A 20,428-nucleotide genomic window follows, 5' to 3' on the forward strand; every position below is an offset into this window, starting at 1 on the left:
TCGGAACTGATCTACCTGTTCGCCTTTATGTGCTGCAGGGCTTGAACTACCGTCGTTGCAAATAATGGGGTCATAAAGTTACCCTCGTGATGAATGAATATCTTTTTAAAGTCTCTCAAATAAAACAAACAAACAATAGAGTTAGAAAACAGAAGCATTCTTTTGAGGAACGCTCCGAAAAGAAATGCTAAAGAGGGCCACGCCATCGGCTACAACTAAGAGCAAGATTGTAGCAATCCCATTGAGGAAACATTTTCTAATATCCCTATAAATTTTCGAAAGAGGAGAATCATTTCTTCTAAGCTTCCTCGTAAAGGCCCGTGAGTGTCCCTTGATAGGTGCTGTTACAAAACCGATGTAAGTATGTCAGTTCTATTATTTTCCTATGTTTTACACAATGCATTTGCATTATATTAAACCTTGTAAACTTTCGACGTAGATCTTTCGCAACATTTTTCGCCAGGAGCGTTTTGGGGATCAAAACGTGCTATTACTTCAATCAGATTAGCCTTTATTCGGTATCAGGTATTGAAGTTCGCCTTTCAAATCCGAATCAAAGGCAAAAACTTCGATATTGTTTTCAGCTGGTTATGGAAGACTTCAAATCGCACGATATACTACGCGTCCACTATATCAGAAACAATCGAATAAAAACAAGAAATTCCTCCAGTGGAAGAGTATAATGTTTTGACAAGCTTGATTATCTACACTGCGATTAAAGGTCAGATGAAACGAGAACCCGGCGCGAACAACGGTCTCCCCCTCTGTGATGGGCGGAGTGCACAGAATTGTACCCGCAAAAGTCTTAAAAGGACTTTCTGAACGTCGTATGGCCCGAATTTTTCCGAAAAAAACGCGACGTTAGAAACGCATATTAAAAACTTGATGAAGCTGAAAAACGCGGATATTGGCACCGGTTCGTCGACGAATTAACGAGAAAAACAATATTTCGTCTAATGGCTAGACCCTACGTTGTGTAATCGATTCAACCTTTAATTGAAATACACTGATCCAATAATCCTTTTTCGGCGACAACAGCGTTACATGTAGATCCACATTAAACGATAGACGCTTCGAGATGAAATGATAATGCTGTATATAAACGTAATGATTGTTCTTTAAAAACAATTAATTTGTCTGACAGCAAAGATGCTCGCATTAAGCATTGTAATGCACATATCACCGTAACATTCATCAGATGATGCTATGCATAGCTTCTATGCTAATTATTATGACAGTAGTGGTGAGGGCGATAATAAAAGAGACTGTGCTGCAAACATTGTCCCCATAGAGCTTATGCTTTACCTATCAACGACCATATCCACACCGTTACAGTTTCATGCGGCTCTCCGTTTAATGAAGAATGGAAAGCACTTCTTGATTTTCCTGGGGAAATGAGGAGTTCCTGAGAGCTTTGTCTGAACAGGCGAACCAAAATACCAGATACAAATACTAGTTTCAGTTACATCACATTGCTCCATTCCGAGTAATGAGAAAGGCGACATTTAGATTAGAATAGTAATGAGAAGGCGGACACTTGGGCATTAGAAGGTGATAATTATGAAAGATCGCTTAGCTTCAATAAATTTTTAATATGCAAATTCCCAAATGGGAAAATTTTGGTCAATTCCAAATTTTTTGTGCATAAGCACACAAGACCTTACATAAAGTATGGTTTTTCTTTTAGTGTTTCGGATTCTTTTAGTATTTATTGTAAGAGGACGCTCGAAACTTGGCAAATTTCGTAGGGAAGTTTAGGAATCCCAAAAGAATTAACCGTGGTTTAAAGGATATGGATGAAGATCGTGACTTCCTTTGGGTGATATCTTGCTTCATGTCCAATCATTGTACTTTGAATGCGCATCTCCGGCGTATTGGCAGTGCGGTCTCTGCGCTTGTGGTGACAAGTATCATAACATTAAACATGTTGTCTGGTCGTGCGCCTAGTGTTGTAGCGCCAGATCTCCGTTCAACGAATCTCTTCGGCCACGTTCTAGTCCAGTGACTATCCCCGATCGGTCCTATATCGTCGCTGTTGTGCTATCTTATGACAAGCGCCATTTTGCTCATTTCGAGAAAAACGATTTTTAAAGTTTGAGATTGAATATCATGAAACTTATAAATGGTAGAAACAATTCAGAGAAGACAATTGATGCTTCTACCTATTCTGTACTAATCTCTCAAATATTACGAAAATCAGTTGACTATGTTGCGAGTTTTCACTAAAAATGTAAACAAAAGTCGCACTCACACGTGTCATAGGTGTGTATTGATGAAAAAATTTGTATGACGTGTCATAATCGAGCATGGAAAATTTTCCAAAGAAAAAAATCACCAATTATGAACTTTTATTCATATCTTTGGCTTCATTTGGTCTATAAACAATCGGTTAGATGCATTTTGAAGGAAATGAGTCAGGGAATCTAGAAAAAATACTTATTTTTAGTTACAGTGTTGCCAAATAGGCAATATTTCCCGTTTAAAGCTAAAACTACGTTTTTCTCCCAATACATGTATTTTGCTTTTGAAAATTATTATGCCATTGTGTTCCTACGACATTTTTACACAAAAAAGCAACTAAAATTTTATTATAACTTGAGCCAATCCCAAGATATAATGATTTGAAGCAAAAAACTCACAATTTCTGATCACTTTTCTCACTATATTTCAGTAACCAAGCAAAATTTCAAAATTCTGGAAACGCCATCTTGTAGAGATTTGTTAGACGAGTAATGTGGCATATCTAACTCAGTTTACCCCAAAATGGCGTTTGTCATAAGATAGCACAACAGCGACGATATGTCTTTCATATACATATTTTTAAACACGTTAGATATCCAAATTTAATTATATCTTCTCTTTTGGTTGACATGCTAATAGCTACCTGGAAATATGATCCCAAGAGTTCCTTGTGGGTCCTGTTCATCATGTCCTGACAGTGATCTTCCGTTTGCCAAAAATCTAATTTCTTTTTTCACTGTCATTCTTGTCCACCCTTTCTTCACTTTTCCTGATACGGTATTTGCTGCTGATGTTGGAATCAATCCTCTTGTTATCTCCTAGTTTCAATTTTTAATCAAATCATTTTTCTTGTTAAAAGATTGAGCATTTAGTCTTCAAAAATATGTCTCACTACATGCTTTAGTCTGAATAAAATCGTATTAATACTTTTTGATATATCGATCTGAACGCCTTGTTTTAAGATATAGATGAGTCAAAATGAGTCACCTTGATATAAATATAAAAAATAATTTCAAATTTCAAATAAATCCTGATTATCATCCCTTATTTCCAAGAAATTTAAATTGTAAAGCAAAGAAATTTGTATCTGAATAAAAAAGTGAAATTGTTGTACATCGAGAGTTTCAGACGCATGCATTTTTTATACGAGACGGTTAATCTCAGGTGTTGGATTGTTCCAAACTTTCGAGTGAGTAATTCCCCCCTCGGTACTTTTCGAGTGGGTAGTACTACCCATACTAGCCACGTATTCCGCCGGCCCTGGTGACAGAAAAGGATTATAGGATCGATAATTATTACTCGCTAGCGCAAAACGGTATCTGGCGAATAGAGAACAAGCTCGGCAATACATCCGAAGTGCCATAGAACTGAGTTGCTTGATTTGATTTGTTTCAATTGTCAGAACTACCCACTGCAATTTTTTATTAACTAATATACTTTCACGATGCAGAAAACCATCCAAATAATATTAAGCAGAATTGATGTATACTATATGCGATATCTCAATATTAAGAGAAGTATAAAAATATCAAACAAGTTTTGTCGATTTTCAGAGTATCTATTAACTTCAGAGAAGGTAATCCTACGCACTCAAGAATGTCGCAAGGGCTTCTTGTGTTCCTGATAATTTCCACACACTCAGTCAATTTCTGTAAGCTACTAGACATATTTACAAGCTTAAGGCATATTTTATTAAACTCAGGAATGCCCTAAAAACTTCAACAAAATCCAATGGCTGTGCGGAAAATCTTAATTGTTTCTGAGAAAGGTCTACGGAAATCCCATAAACTTCGGAAAATGTAAACGTAATTTTTTTTTTAATTTTATTTTTTATTTTACAGCGGAATTTACAACCTTCACCGTTGCTTACTTGTTCTACTATCTTCAATGTTTTGTTTTTCTGGGAATATCGAAATGACTTCATCCTGCTGTCTGAATGTCTCAGTCGAGTCTAATGATGCTGAGATTAATTTTTTGATTCAATTTTCATCTGCTATAGGGTTCAGCATTGAGTGAATCATAGCAGTCTTTTCGACGAAACGAATCAGTTACATCATAAATAGTGTCAAATTATCAAATCTGTGTAACGAACAAGATTTTTTTCGCTGCTTTAATTTTTAACAACATTGTGGTTACTAAGGAACCTATATGAACGTAGATTTTTTGTAGGTGTTTGAAAAGGGTGACTCTGATCGTTAAAAATGCGCTAATGAACGTTCAATGTGATGAGATTTGTCTTCACTGAACGTATTATAAGAAAGATCATCGAAATTCAAAGGAATAAACATAAACATCACCCGTGTGCTGCTCATCGCTATTGGACTGCCACGTTATGCGACCAGTGAAGAACGCTGCAATCTGATCAATTGTGTATCAATTGGTCACGTACGAATACAGATTTGCTGGGGAGGGCTGGAATGCAAAGCCGCGGAAAATAACACAATTCTCGCTTCATCCACCGGGTACTACACCCAGGGTTTTTTTACGCGGGGGATACGTACCGCGTAAAAAAACCGCCGTAATTGGAAAATTCGCGGAAAAAACCGCGTTAATTGGAAAATCCGCGTAAAAAAACTCTCAGCAAAGGACTTAAACTTAAAGAATATTTTTGGAAGTTTTTTTTGCGCGGATCTCGCAATTAACACGGCTTTTGCAAAAAATATTCTAAGTCCTTTTGAATGCAAAAGACTTAGAAAATTTTCGGAAAGATGGAAGACTCCTTATGGCCTACACCCCAACAATATGGGTATTTTCGGAATGGTATTGAAGAGTAGGTACCAGAAATTGATTGTTGACGCCATTTTGAAATCCAAGATGGCGACTTCCGGTTTAGCGAAATTCGCTGTAACCCAATCAATATGGGTGTTTTCGGAATGGTCTTGACGAGTAGGTGCCAGAAATAAATAAATCTACACCTTCCCGCAAGGCTTTCCATGAAAATTGATTTTTGGCGCCATTTTCAAAATCTAAATGGCAACTTCCGGCTTAGCGATATTCGCTACAACTCAATCAACAAGAGTATTCTCGGAATGGTTTTGACGAGTAGCAGACAAACGGTTGACGTCATTTTAAAATTCTAGATGGCGACTTCCGGTTTACCCGAAATTCCCGCATGAAAAATTTGGGCAATCATCTTAATATAAATATAAGATCTAATCATAAACCAGCACAATGCAAAATATTTTTATGTGTTCATCCAGGAAAGTGCAGTGAGAATGGAAGAGAGAGAGAGAAGAAAGAGACGTATGTGGTGTGAGTTGGGGGTTTGAATTAATTCAAATTAAACATATTGCTTAAATTTAAGCAAATTCTACTGTTTAATTAAAACTATTTGTACTACAACTTCAACTTCCAAAAATACCAATATTGATTGGGTTATAGCGAATTTCGCGAAATTGGAAATCGCCATCTAGGATTTAAAAATGGCGTCAAAAATCAATTTTTGGCACCAACTCTGTTGCGACAGAATTAGCCCATCTATTCTTGGTAGGGGCTAAATGTTTCCAGCTTTAGCTGACCTACACAATACCGTGTGAAAATAGCTGCTGAAAGAAGTTTAGCCGCTCACATTCTGATTCAACTACTGCTCGTCGTAACATTCTAAGGAATTTTTTAACTAAATCTCGATCACTATCTCTAAGGATTGTGTGTGATCATTAATCAAATGATGGAAGAAAACTGTGGAAAGTGCTTATTCCCAGTGGGAAATGATGATAGATTGGTTTGTGCAAAATGCAAAATACGATAACACACATCATGTAAAGGTGCAACGAGTTCGATACCTAGTCAAGCTTGGCAGTGTGATACTTGTTTCGCACAATCAACTTCCATTGACGAAGACAAGTAGATGGACCAACTACAACAACGAACTGCACAGATAATTTTGGATCTACAGCGGCTTGAGGAAGAATTTGAAATGGAGAGGAAAATAATGAACAAAAAGTATCGTGTCTTGCAAGAACATTTGCGTTGCGTTGAAAGGAGATATGAACAGTTTGGAAGGCAGATCAAAACAGAGTCTAGGTAAAAAGATCCCCGTTGCTAAAGTTCCGACTGGACAATCTCTGCTGCCAGATAACAGCAGTGAGCAATTGGCTGATATGGACATTCGGAAAATGTTTGCTCGTCAGTCGATCCCAGCAGATCTCCCTGTGTTTACTGGAAAGCCAGAAGACTGGCCAATATTTATAAGTAGCTTCAATAATTCGTCCGAGGCATGTGGATGCAATAATGTTGAAAACCTAATTAGATTGCAGCGATGTCTGCGAGGCGCTGCACGAGAAGCTGTGAGCAGCAGACTTTTGCTTCCGGAGAGGGTTCCGCAGGTGATTGACACATTGCGCATGCTATATGGCAGGCCAGAACTGTTGATAGCTACACTTCTAACTAAAGTACGACAGTTATGCCCGCCAAAAGAAGAAGATTTGAACTCATTAATTGTTTTTGGACTTGCTGTGAAAAATCTCACTGACCATATGATCGCAGCGGAACAGCAGGATCATTTAAATAGGGTTACAAACCGTCCTTATTTTAAAGGACATGTTCTTATTTTCGAGGTTTTTGGAAAGCGTCCTTATTTTACTTCAAATGTCCTTAATTTTAGTCTCAAACCTTGGCATACACAGGGTGGTCAAACACGAAGTTTTTTAACAGGGCATTTTCTAGTAGTTAACGCAAACTGTCATGCTATTGTAGTTTAGTATTGTTTGCCATTTAATAATGGAACGACTTACACTAGCTCACCATCTTCAAATTATTCAACTATATTTCGAAAATCAGCGATCTGTGAGAAATGTGTTTAGTGAACTCCGACCATAATATGGTCGACATCATCGGCCAACTGACTCAACTATTCGCCATACAACCAAAAAGTAAGCGTTGTAGTTCTTGTTATTGAATGATTAGCGAACAAATCGACCACATCCACCACGCAGTGAAGAAAACATAGCGGCGATGACATCCCCATGCATTGGAAACCAACATTACTCGAGTAATTGGCCAGATACCACTTGAAATATTCGAATCCGTCATCAATAATTCGACCAGTCGAATGGACTAACTGAAGCGCCAACATTGTCAACATTTAAAAGAAATTGTTTTCAATGACAAAAATGTTCTTTCGATTGACAAATAAACAATTCGCGATTTACTCAATTTTTTAATTTTTTACTAGATTAAAAAAAAACCGTCATGATTAATCACCCTGTATTAAATTATTCAGATCAACTTTATTCCAAGAGAATCAATTCCTTCCAGCGATTTTTTTTTGTTAATGCATACTCCCCGAGCAGCACCGCTTGTTGATTAGCAGTTTCTACAACTTAACTTGTGGGAAAGAAGCCTACATAAACCATTATTCAACTGATTTAACAACTGAAAAAGCGCACCAGCAAAAGTATATGGTTATGCAACAAACCGCGGCCATTACTTGTTGCAAGTGTTGCTTGGGTCTCTGCGACTCATGGCAATCAAAATTGTTTTACGCACAAGTAACCAAAATTTGTTGGATAGCTCAATATGAAGTTTGGCCAAAAAGGTATATTCGTTTGGTATTGGCACTACATCATTCTAATTTGTCTCGATTAAGATTCAACATCCCAGTTCAACCGCTGGAACATTAGCCAGAATTCCGACTGTTTTTTCAGAAGTCTGGGTCAAGTGACATAACTGGCATAACATTTGGCAGGGATGTCCTTAATTTGCTCTCATTTCAATTTGGTAACACTAATTTAAATAACCCGTGCCTACTGCAAGAAATCGTGGATAAATTACCAGCTCACTTCAAGCTGCAATGGGCCGTCCACAAACGACGAATTCGATACATCACTTTATTCACATTTAGCGATTTCATGTCAGAGATAGTAGAAGCTGCATGTGAAGTGAGTTCGATAGTGATAATTGGAAAGTCCGATTCGGAGCAAAGCAATAATGATAGTTGTAGAAGGTACAAAACGGACGAGTGTCAGGCTCCATCCACCATGAGTCGCAAGGAGAAACGCAACATTTGTAACATATGCGAGGGACAAAACCATCGTGCCCACAACTGTGCGGAGTTCAATTCCGCAACAGTGGCTCAACGCTGGGAAATAGTAAACGGTCTCCAACTTTGCTCATCTTGTTTGAACCGGCACCTTCCGTGGCCGTGTAAGACAGCACAATATTGCAACGTTAATGGATGTCGCCTCAAGCACCATCCAATGTTGGATTCAACACAAACAAACTACCCTTCAATGTCTGGAGGATGTTTTTCCAATGCTTCCGCCACCCTCAAGTATGTTCCTGTCACATTATACGGAGCATCTAAAAGCTTGAAAACTCTAGCATTCATCGACGAAGGATCGGACTGTACGTCAATAGAAAGTAATTTAGCTAAAGAATTGGATATCGAAGGAGCAAACAAGAGAAACGAACTTCGTTGGATAAATGGTACAAGATCGAAGGAAATTGGTTCAAAGATTATAAACCTGCAAATATCTGGAGTAGACAAAAGGAAGAGGTTTTCGTTATTTGAAGTTCGAACAATTAGACAATTAGAAATCCCAGCACAAAGCGTTAATGTTGAAAAACTATGTTTGAAGTATACCCACTTGCAAGATATTGATGTCGAAAGTTATGATCATGCTAAACCTCGTATACTAATTGGACTGCGCCATTCGCATTTAATAACACCTAGTGAAATACGAATGGGAAACTTTGATGAACCGATCGCCTCGAAATGTAAGCTTGGTTGGAGCATCTTCGGCCAGATGGTTTGCAATAATTGACCAAATAAAACCCAAACTTAGCTAGTTCTATCGCAAGTATATAAGGGAAACACTTCATCCGAATTGCTCGTGTTACGGGGGGGGGGGAGAATGTTGCGACAGAATTAGCCCATCTATTCTTGGTAGGGGCTATAATGGGTATAGATTGCTATTTGACTGATTCAAGAACAATAAACGGTAGAAGAATAGAAGACTAGGGACGGAAAACATGTTGAAATCAACCGCAACAGAGTATACCTAAAGTTTATTTAGAAAATTATTATAATTGCTATAATCCTATATACGATCCGGTTTTGCCGATGACAAATGAAGTTACCGAGTTAGGAATCAGAATTATATCGAGCACTAAAATGTTGTAAGTAAATACATGTAAAATCAACAGAAACGATATAAAATAAATAAATGTGCTTTAGCTGACCTACACAATACCGTGTGAAAATAGCTGCTGAAAGAAGTTTAGCCGCTCACAATCTGATTCAACTACTGCTCGTCGTAACAAACTCGTTAAGATCATTCCAAAAACACTCATATTGACTGGGTTATAGTGAATGTGGCTAACCCTGAAGTCGCCATCTTGGAATTCAAAATGGCGTCAAACATCGATCTTTGTCTACTACTCGTCAAGACCATTCCGAAAATACCCATATTGATTGAGTTACATCGAATTTCGCTAAACCGGAAGTCGCCACCTTGGATATCAAAATGGCGCCAAACATTAATTTCTGGTACCTACTCTTCAAGACCATTCCGACAATACCCATATTGCATGGGTCGTAGGGAATTTCCGCTAAACCGAATGTCGCCATACTGAATTTCAAAATGGCATCAAACATAAATTTCTAGCACCTACTTGTCAATACCATTCCGAAAATACCCATAATAATTGGGTTATAGCGAATTTCGCTAAACCGGAATTCGCCATTTTTTATTTCAAAAAGGCGTCAAAGATCAATTTCTGGCACCTACTCTTGAAGACCATTCCGAAAATACCAATATTGATTGGGCTATAGCGAATTGCGCTAAACCGGAAGTCACCATCTTTGATTTCAAAATGGCGTCAAAAATCAATTTCTGGCACCTACTCTTGAAAACCATTCTGAAAATACCCATATTGATTGGGTTATAGCGAATTTCGCTAAACCGGAAGTCGCCATCTTTGATTTCAAAATGGCGTCATAAATCAATTTCTGGCACCTACTCTTGAAGACCATTCTGAAAATACCCATATTGATTACGTAATAGCGAATTGCGCTAAACCAGAAGTCGCCATCTTTGATTTCAAAATGGCGTCAAAAATCAATTTCTGGCACCTACTCCTCAAGACCATTCCAAAAATATCCATAATGATTGCCCGAATAGAAATGCACAGTAACAAAACCATGATTTTCACTGTGACAGTACAGTAATTTTACAACAATTTACAGTAAGTTTTAGTGTTATGCTACAATACAAAAACAATAAACTTTAACGTTTTTACAGTAAATTTCAATGTAAAATAGACTTTTACAGTGAAAAAGGAGGGTGGTTATGTATCTTAACATTAAAAAAATCAATTTTTCTCCATGCATTTTTTTCTCGGAAACAGTAAAATTTAATGTGAATGCACTGTATCAGTTTTTGCTGAACAATGAAATTTATTGTTACATGAAATTTTATTGTAAATCTACAGTGAGAACTTGGCATCGAACAATGTTGAAACAATAATAACTATAATATTTATTGTTTTATGATTGTTTGTAGGGTAAATGATATTGTAAAATTCTACTCGGGTGAGTTATCGCGAACTTCGCTAAACCGGAAGCCGAAGGATTTCAAAATGACGTCAAAAACCGTGTTAATTGTGAAATCCGCGCAAAATAAAAACTGCCAAAATTCTTCTAAGTTCTTTGCATTTAAAAGGACTTAGAAATTTTTTTTCAGAAAAAAGTAAAAAGGCATTCAAAAGGACTATTTTTGCAAAAACCGCGTTAATTGGAAAATCCGCGTGAGAAAAAACCGCTTTAATTGGAAAATCCGCGTAAAAAACCGCGCAAAAAACCGCGTAAAAAACCTGGGTGTACAAGATTTATATGCTTTTGTCAAAAGAAGTTCTTTCTTTCAGGTACTTGAACCACAGACTAACAGACATAACACTCAAAAACAAAGCTTCACCCGCTTTAACGGTCATTTTAAATATGTTTCTAGTTGGGACTGTGGTCACATTTGATATGAACTGACATATGAACAAGCATATGGGGGATATACTACTACTGAAAAATTGTTCCCAAACCTGAGGGATAACCCACCAGTAAATGAGTGTTTGGGACCGTGAATAAAAGGTGGAGCTAGTGTTCTAGGAAAATTGTTGGATAGATATTTTTTTAGGGAATTCCCTCATAGTGTTATGTCTGTTAGTCGGTGCTTGAACGTAAAAAAATAAAAATAAGATAAAAATTTGTGTTCTCGAGCAATACACTGCGAAGATTCTTTTTTCTTATAACGATTGAAAGTGTTTGGGGCATGGTGATTGGCGATGTCTATACAAAACTGTGCGGGATAGTCATAAAGCTTAGGACAGCGATCAAATTAGCATGAGACAATATATGTGGTGAGATCTCGAGACCCTAGGTAAAGCGAATAAAAATTGTGTATAAAAAGACTAATATTCGATCGATTATTATTGCTTGGTGCTTCAGTGAAGTATTTAAAAAATGAATTGTATGCGGAAAAACAAAAATTTCCTCAAGCGCATCTATGATATTAATTTGGTGAAATTCTATTATTGAACCCCCTAATTCACTTCAACAAATTTGGTGTAATTCGATGCAATCCAAAACAAAATATCCTTAAAAAATCTATAAATATAAGACACCAGGTCAGGGCTCGTTATACCTCAATAATTATTACACTCAAGTTTCTGGTGTTGTTGCCGCGCAAATGAGTTAATTATACAATGTCAGCAGTGCATAAGAAATGCATCACTGCTACGCGTAGGGAAGGTTGATGTTGATCTTAAAAACCCGAAAATGAAATGAAAAGAACACAGAAAAAGGGATCACTGTCTATTTACCAACCTCCCGCGCCTAATATACATAAGCGTACCATACGCAGTCCGATTAGCTAGCTTTGGTTTTTCCTTCTCACTTACTCTGCGGTTATGATAGTAATAAAATCTTAGAAAGCGGTACAAATGTAACCGCATATTTTGTGAGCCCTTGCGGGACTGGACTAGGATTGAATAGCAGGAATCCGTATTGTGGTTAAATACGTCAGTCTTGAAGAGGCAGGGCCAAATATATAAGTAAACAAATAGGAATTGCGCCCTTCTAAGGCCATAGGAAATCTACACCGTATCTCAGGAGAATAGGGAAAAACTTAAGGACTAAGGGACAAATTTTCCCGTAGCGATATATGAATCGCGCGGGCAACATGTAGCTTTAAGATAACTTTTGTAAATATTTTCTGAATAAATTAAGTTTCAAAGTTCTAAAACTCCAGACGTCCTTCTAAGAAAGAAAACCCAACCACGGAAGCAGGACCACAGCCCAAGGAACATTAGGTGAGATATAAAGTCCACGGCCTCGCTGTGGTAAGCAAAGTGTTGGGAAAACATTCCCGTTGTTTCAGGTGTCCTTCATAAAGACAAGGCACACAACCAATCCAAAGACATCTCTTCTTCCACCTAGATCATCTCGACCTTTTACAATCACTACCCAGTAGTATTGAGTCACCGTTGTTCTAAATTTATATAGTGTTGAAATAGTTAATAGTCTTAAACTTCGTATTTTTTCTGCATTTGTCCATCAATGCGTAAAGTACATAATTTTAACTCTCACTCTATTCTTACCTAGTTGAACGAATAAAATATTATTGCCTGGTTGCCTTGTTGATCAATCACGTATATCACCTTCTCGAATCCAGTTGATAGAATTTAAAATTAGCCTCTTATCACGCTAGTGGTAGATAGCAGGAATCAATCAAAACAATCGTCGCACTTGAACAAACAATGTCATATTTATCACACACTAGAGACACTGAGACGTGCTTAAACCAAACGTTCAACAGGTGCCTACTGCTGGCTGGATCAACGCTGACTATACGAGGTAACTGACTATGATCAGTTTGGTCGCGCAAACCTTCGACTCAATTCCAGCGTAAACACAAACAAACACAACCAAATGTTAGTTGGGTTACTACCACTCCTTATCGTTCAGTGACTTTTATTTTGGTTTTGTGGTCCGAACTCATTGTAGGTCATCATGTTAGTCAGCATCCTAATCGCTAGATTCTGTGAATTAGGCCTACCTCGGTTCGTAATCATCAGCACTACAAATGAATCCCGTACGAGTATTGTTTTGATTTTATACATGCAAGAGATAAAACGAATAAATCTAAAATAAATAAAAATTATTGTTGTTGACTGACACAGGGTGACGAATGATATGATGAAACTAACTTCAAAGCCGTCGCATCGTCGATACATATACAAACTCAAAATGTGCGAAATATGTAGGTCAATGCCATTCGCGCGATTACGGTGGCTCGCAATTACTTTTCCAATGCTTTGCTTTTGACGCAGCGGTGTCCGTCGCACCGTTTTTCGTTTACATTTTTGCCATGAATTGCAAAGATTTGGTACTTTGTAACGATATTGAATGATTTCGAGCTCGTGAGCTCGACTTCTTGTGAAGTCATGCAAATATCTGTATTTGGAAGGGTGTCTGCAACATAGACTAGCACACTGGAAATATGCATAAAAAGCCTTGAGCGGAATGGAGGGTGTATGTTCTGAGACTACGTCATTGCCTTTGAAACGTTACGTCCTGGTGGCGGTCAAGAAAAAACACCACGCTACCCTACCCATATTCATTATCATTTAGAACCTAACGTATAATCCATTCGATTATCATGCCAAAAATATGAGTCGAAATCAGCATGAAATCTGATCTCAATGAAGCAGTTAAATACTTTCAATATTGACAATCTCCAGTTTCATAGCGTTCGAATTTTTTTAATAGAACAATGAAACCGACTATTTGTAACTGGAGAGTAGACAACGCGAACAGCGCGAGCCAGAACACAATTCATAAACTTCCACTGTATCACTTGGGTACGGTGCGGACCACTTTCATTTAATTACATAAAAAAAATGCTTACAACGCGGCAGCGACAAAACGTGACACGAATAACTTTATTACCCTATTCGGTGCGCAGCCCGTTTGGTAAAATGTTTATCAAACAATGTAGCCTTCTTCAAAAAATACAATTCTACCGAGTGTTCCCGAAAGGGTCTATCTCAAAGGGAAGAGCGTATCGAAAAAAGAATGCCGAGAGTGGCAGATTGATCAAATATAAAGCTTACTCTAGATTTCCATAAGTTATTTATTTTGGAAGCTCTGTATTATTAATGTCATGTCGATCGTACCAATTATAAAACCAAATCTCTCGCGGTGCATATGTAAATGCATCATCTAGGATTTCCCAACATTTGCAGTTCAAGACCAAAATTGACGAGATCATAATTTGATGTTGGAAATGGTGGATTTCTAGGATTACATGTTCCGCTGGACTGTAGATAAATAACAGTGATTGGTGTTCAAACACCGGGATAACCAGCTTCCGATCACAATTCACATCGGTCGGTTGCAGTGCTTTCCTGAGTGTTGGAGAAAATTACACCAGTACGCCTAGACAATTTGGTTTCATCCTGGCAGGCAGCCTAACTGCAATTGAGGGTCACCGCTTATTGAAGGTCGATAAAAACTCTTTGTGTTAAGTTAGTCTGCAAAGATACTGAAACGCATGATTTTTTCGTAAATTTATATTACTATTATTTCTAAAATTTTTGGAATGAACACTCGAGAAAAGTTTAATAGAAACGACCAAGTGAAAAGGGGAAGTAAATTTAGGCCGAGAATCTTTTAGGATGGGGACATCTTCTCGAAAGAACATGCCACATATTAAAATCAGTAGAATATGTAATATGAAAAATAAATTAACCCTTGTGGAGGTAAGCTGAAATCGTTGAGGTTCTGTAAAACTTAAATCCCTCTTTCGCCCCTTTCACAAATAAGATGTTTTAAAACTCGATAACGTTGTGTCATTTTTATTTCTTATTCCAAGTTCCTTATAATTCAAGAATTGTTAAACGCCAGATCATCGATCCACCCCTTCGAAATAACTTCAACAAAGCAAATCACACAAACCTCTTTAACACTGCTCCTGAATTCCGGCTCAGCCAAATAGTTTGCAAAAACGAATTAACACTGACAATATACTCCAAAAACAACTTCACCACCGATGTGCGCGAAACCGAACCGACGGACACTTGCTTGCGTACTGCGTACCACAAGGCTTGCAGCTACAAATTTTATGCCACCACCGAAAGTAGCTAATCTGTATCTCTGTGTGTGACTGTGTTTACTGGGAGTCGAAAGCCGACGCAAATTTTTATCAGTGTTTGTACGCTGATGACCCAGAAAATGACTAAGAGGTGTGCGAGAGAGAGCGAAGCAGATTATCAAAATTTTAAAAACCGGATTTTACATCTGCACCAAGACAAATTTGCCAAATGGAAAGGCCAATGCACTGGGCAGCCGAAAAATGCATCGATTTGTGGTGAATGCTTTGGCGTTAACAAGTTTCATGCAAGTCGAATCTGTAATGCATTGTCATTAGTGATAACAGGCTGACTCTTATCACTATCACAGTTGGGGTATAGAACAAAGGGGAATAAGTTCATCAGAACATGACCGAAATTCCAACTGGGCAGTCCCATAACTTGATAGTTCTTTCTGCATTTACAATGGAGGCACCGAAGCGTAAAGCTCTTATCACCATCAAGTATTTGTTTTCTGTGCAGGATTGAAATATTGTGGCTGAAAGACTGGGTCAATAGATAAAATTATTAATCAATCAACTTTTTATTGTTTTTGCTGTTCGTCTAATAACACTTTCGAATTGCAGGATGCTCGTCTCATGTTGTGTAAAAAAAGTCCAATTAAACCCAAGTTAGAATACTGTTTTTTTATTCAGCTTGGTTATTTGACAAGGTTATTTTTTCACATTTTTAATTTTTGTTGTATCAAAGATACCGTTGAAAAACAACAAATTGACTTTTTCAGGATAATATACTTTAGCATAAGCTAGAATTATGTTTTCATTAGAACAGTTAAATTGAAGTGCTGAAATTTCTTTCTACACAAATCGACAAATCATTGTTCCTTATCGACAAAGGAATCATATAGTGTTTTCGTTTGTTTTCTGAGTATCAATTTTGAACCCATATGATTGCCCATTGTATGCATTTACAATCGACTGCTTTATCAGCACTGAATATACTTGCTTCCAAACCATCATCCATCCTTTCGGGTACAATGACTCTTATCAATTAGCACGAAACTGATCTGATACACAGCTGGATTCTGTTAAAAAGCAAATACTTTACATTTCAATACTTTTACAGAATGTTCGCATACTGTTTCAAGACTTGACAACCTATGCGGAATAACCTTGAAGCTGCGAACTAACTCGAATATACGACTGTCTTAAATAATCGGCGAATTACATTCTTTATCGTAGAACCAGAAGTTTCACCTTAAGGGTAATTCTATAATCTAATCATTTATGACTAAATCTAACCAGCGACATACATGAACCTTTCGGCTTTGTGTCGACAAATCTTCCCAATGACTACAGCGTGATCAATGAAAACTTAGTTGAAAATCATACACAATAAAAAGATATACTTGATAGATTATGAGTATAACTGTCAACGTTAAACCAAGAATAGTTAAGTTTTTATTTAACTTCGTAATGCTGGATAGCGTATTTTTGTATATGAATTTTTATTTGTGACAATAGCTGGTTAGTATATTTGCCTTGACCTGAAAAAACAGTTTTCACTACCAGGTTCTCGTTAACGCTAATAAAATTACAAAATATATCAGGCCAAGGAAAGTTAGTGAATCAGATTCTTTACTCACCAATTAGTGCACTGATTGCAACAGGGGATGTGTAAATCAAGGTGGTTCGTTCTACGGCCGACGGACAGGAATCCAAAGCACACTTACTAAACACCACTAAAAGTAAACAGTATTATTTAGATTTGTCCTAATTCTACAGGTAAAACCAGCAGATTTCCCCGAAAAACAGCTACCTGTACCGGGGACTGCAGCTATCTCTCAACCACCGACCGAGTGTTAGTAAATAAAGAGATGACAGAATGAGCTACCAACATCCCAGTTAAGCTCAGCCGGAAATGAACCGGAATTCTGGCTGGTTCCAGTTCGTATTCCGGCTCTAGTGACACAACCGATTCTAGTTAGAATCGGTTGTTGCACTGGAGCCGGAATACGAACTGGAACCAGCCAGAATTCCAGTTCATTTCCGGCTGAACTTTACTGGGATATTGTAGCAAAATGCGTTACCATTTCGTGATTGAAAGTGTTGGTGCGTCAGGCAGTGTTGTCAGGCAGCATGGTTTTATAAATTATATTAGGTTTCATTGGAAACACGCCTTCCATACAGCAGGGAATAAAGCACTTTTACCAATGTCTTTCGTTTGAATTCCACTATGATGTCATAGTGTATCATAGTGGAATTAAAACGGAAGACATCGGTAAAATATAACATTCCACTAAGTCGCTCAAAAACAGTGCTTTTGTTCAAGGGAATTAAGGTTGGACAGATAATGGGCAAAAATCGAAAACGAAAAAGCAGTTTTTTCCACACCGTGTCATAATAATCAATCAGCAGTTCTGTAACAACATTCTACATAAGCTGATTGAGTTTTATGAAGATCTTACACACGATGTGGAAAAAACTGCTTTTTTCGTTTTCGATTTTTGTCCATTCTCTGTCCAACCTTAAATTAGTGCGTTCGTTAAACCGTTTTAAATATTTTAATTTTGTTGACGATAGTGTCAGTTATTTCATTCATATTATAAAGGAACAGTTGAACAATGTTCTTCTACATGTTCATTGTCATTGTAAAATAATAAAAATTCTGCGAGTGAAGGCGAATCACCAAGAGCATCTCGAAAAAAAAAATCGCTGTAGGGGAGACCTTTGCAAATCGATACGTGTTTTATTTTTTGGCTATAAATCATAGGTTGTTGCTTTTTTCTAAAAGTTAAATGCACTACATTGAAGCTTAAACCTTACTGTACATACCCTTAGATCTTTTTTCTGTGTTTTAATGACGAAAAAATATTTTTTTAAAAATATTTTATTTATTTCTTTATTATGTCCAACGGACATAAGTCAGAGTCTACATGGACAGTCAGGATGAGAAAAAGCCCATCTGAGTCTGAGTCTGAGGACACCTTTCATGCCATTCTCAGACGGGCGCAAAAAGCAGCATCTTTTAAAATCACAAACACATACAATAATAATAACTACAATTCATCTTAAGTCCTAGTACACCCAAATCTTCACATTAAAAAATAATATCAAAACACAGCAGATCGTCTAATTTTGTCGGTAAAGCGTCTGGACGGTTCACCAAATTAGAAGAGCTCTTCCACGTCGGTAAATGCGCGAATACATGCAGCAATCGGTTGGTTGTATCCAAATACGGTTCTATGGAATCTGTATTGAAGCAGGGGTTCCGTTTCGCAGTAATCGATTTGGTATACGAAAATCTACTTCCGAAAGTATCTCTGGAGCGTCAATCTCCCCGTGAATTAGTTTTGCGATAAATATCGCCTGTGCACGTGCAACTCAGCAAGTTTGTTGTCTGATCTTCCTGGCATAAATCCATGCTGATCGAACGAGATGTCATTCTTTGCACAATCTAACATGGCAGCACTCACAATTATCTCAAAAAGCTTCGAGGATGCAAAAAGGCTGGCTATTCCAATGACTCAGCATATGAATGTCAAAATCTTGTGTCAAATTCACTTTAACAATCAAACTGACAATAATTAGAGATGTGAGCAGATGCGTTTTCGCTCCAACTAGCGAATCAAATTCGTTAGTTGGACAGAGGGTGTGGCCCAACCAGCGAATCACGACTGTAGTGGTAATATGCATCAAAATAAAATTCAGAATTCCGCAGAATTCATTGAAAATGCATGTATTCTTTCCTTTTTTTGCTTTTAGTGGACAGTTTTGTGAAATGGTGCATACAAAAGGTAATAAAAAGCTGGAAAATCGAATTTTAACATAAATAAAAGAAAGTTAAGTTGTAGCGTATTTAGTACAACGTCGATACACTTTGGATTTCGCGTACTGTTGTTTTATCGGCGAAGACTACCACGCGCGAGGGGCAAGCACTAGCAGGTTTGATTGCGTAGTATTGAAAATACCAACGTATTTTAAAGTAAGTAATGAAAGTATTTGAAAATAATTCTGTTGTACTTAATAAGGTACTTAAAGTAATTAATGCCAATGTGTACGTACTTAAAGTATTAGTTTGACGGTAATAAAAATATTGTGCGTTTTTAAAGTACGAAAGGCGCTGTACTTAAAATCATTTCAGTAATTAAAGTACAATGAATTTGACGCGTACATTTTTTAAATCTTTGCGGTACTTAATGTACTTGATGGTACCACTGAGAACTAACATATAAGTAAAGTTTTCAACTTGTGTAAGAAATAAAACTGTCGCTTTGAAATGACAACAGCAAGTAGCAACTTGCCACTAGCCGGCACTTCGATAGGCCAGCAATCGCTTTACGGGACTTGTGTGCAAACTTGGATACAATGGTGACGCACGCATGTGGTTTTTCGGGAAAGTTTGTTCCAGCTTATATGTCTGTTCTCTGTGATGGTACTTAATGGTACTTAAAGTAACTAATTATGTAAGATTTTTGGCACTGTGTGGTATTGAAGATTTAGTGCTTGCTCCTGGACCACGCGAACCGTTATACAGATAACGTTAGTGTAACAACATATTTTAATATAAACTATCAGAACATCTGACGCATTTTTTGTACCATGTGGCACGTCGGTGACTGTAGGGTAGCTACATTTAAAATGATATGAAGTTCCGTAAACGGGTTCACAAAGATCACACGAATAATACTCAGCACGCAGAATAATAGCCATGATATAAATGAGCTTGCAGTGTCCTACTACAATTGTGCTTGAAAAATTCAACGATTTTTTTTAACATTTTCGGACTTATCGATAATGGTAGAACTGGTACTGGCCCCAACGAAGCCAGTCGCAGTACCCGCTCTAGCCAATCCATCCGCCCATTAATGTACAGTAATACCGGAATGACAATGTACCCAAAAAAGGTAAATAGCATTTGAAATGCAAAGTTCTTCGATTTCAGTTCGACATGCGATTCCTAATTTCGATCTCCAATCTTTCGAATTTTGTGCCTGATTGTCAGAGCAAAAAGGGGATTTTTTTACCAGAAATTCTCTGTTGAAGTACTCTTTGTGCGCCACACAGAGTCGTGAAGATTCCCGGTCAAACCATTCGGAATTTGA

At 37.5% G+C, this 20,428-nt stretch overlaps 1 protein-coding gene across 6 annotated transcripts in view; it reads right to left on the reverse strand.

The window, feature by feature from the left end:
- The window catches only part of LOC131678917 (glucosamine-6-phosphate isomerase), a 32,236-nt gene extending 15,013 nt beyond the window's left edge, over positions 1-17,223 (reverse strand). For 3 of the 6 annotated variants that reach the window (XR_009303758.1, XM_058959356.1, XM_058959355.1), the window contains exon 1: positions 16,970-17,182. The gene's annotated coding sequence lies outside the window, so the exon portion shown is untranslated. Of the gene's footprint in view, positions 1-12,831; positions 13,276-15,190; positions 15,335-16,969 lie in introns of those variants that run through there. The other 3 variants (XM_058959352.1, XM_058959354.1, XM_058959353.1) reach the window with 3 other exon arrangements.
- Positions 17,224-20,428: the final 3,205 nt, after the last annotated feature.

This window comes from Topomyia yanbarensis, chromosome 2 (genome assembly GCF_030247195.1).
Source record: "Topomyia yanbarensis strain Yona2022 chromosome 2, ASM3024719v1, whole genome shotgun sequence".
NCBI classification, from domain to species: domain Eukaryota; kingdom Metazoa; phylum Arthropoda; class Insecta; order Diptera; family Culicidae; genus Topomyia; species Topomyia yanbarensis.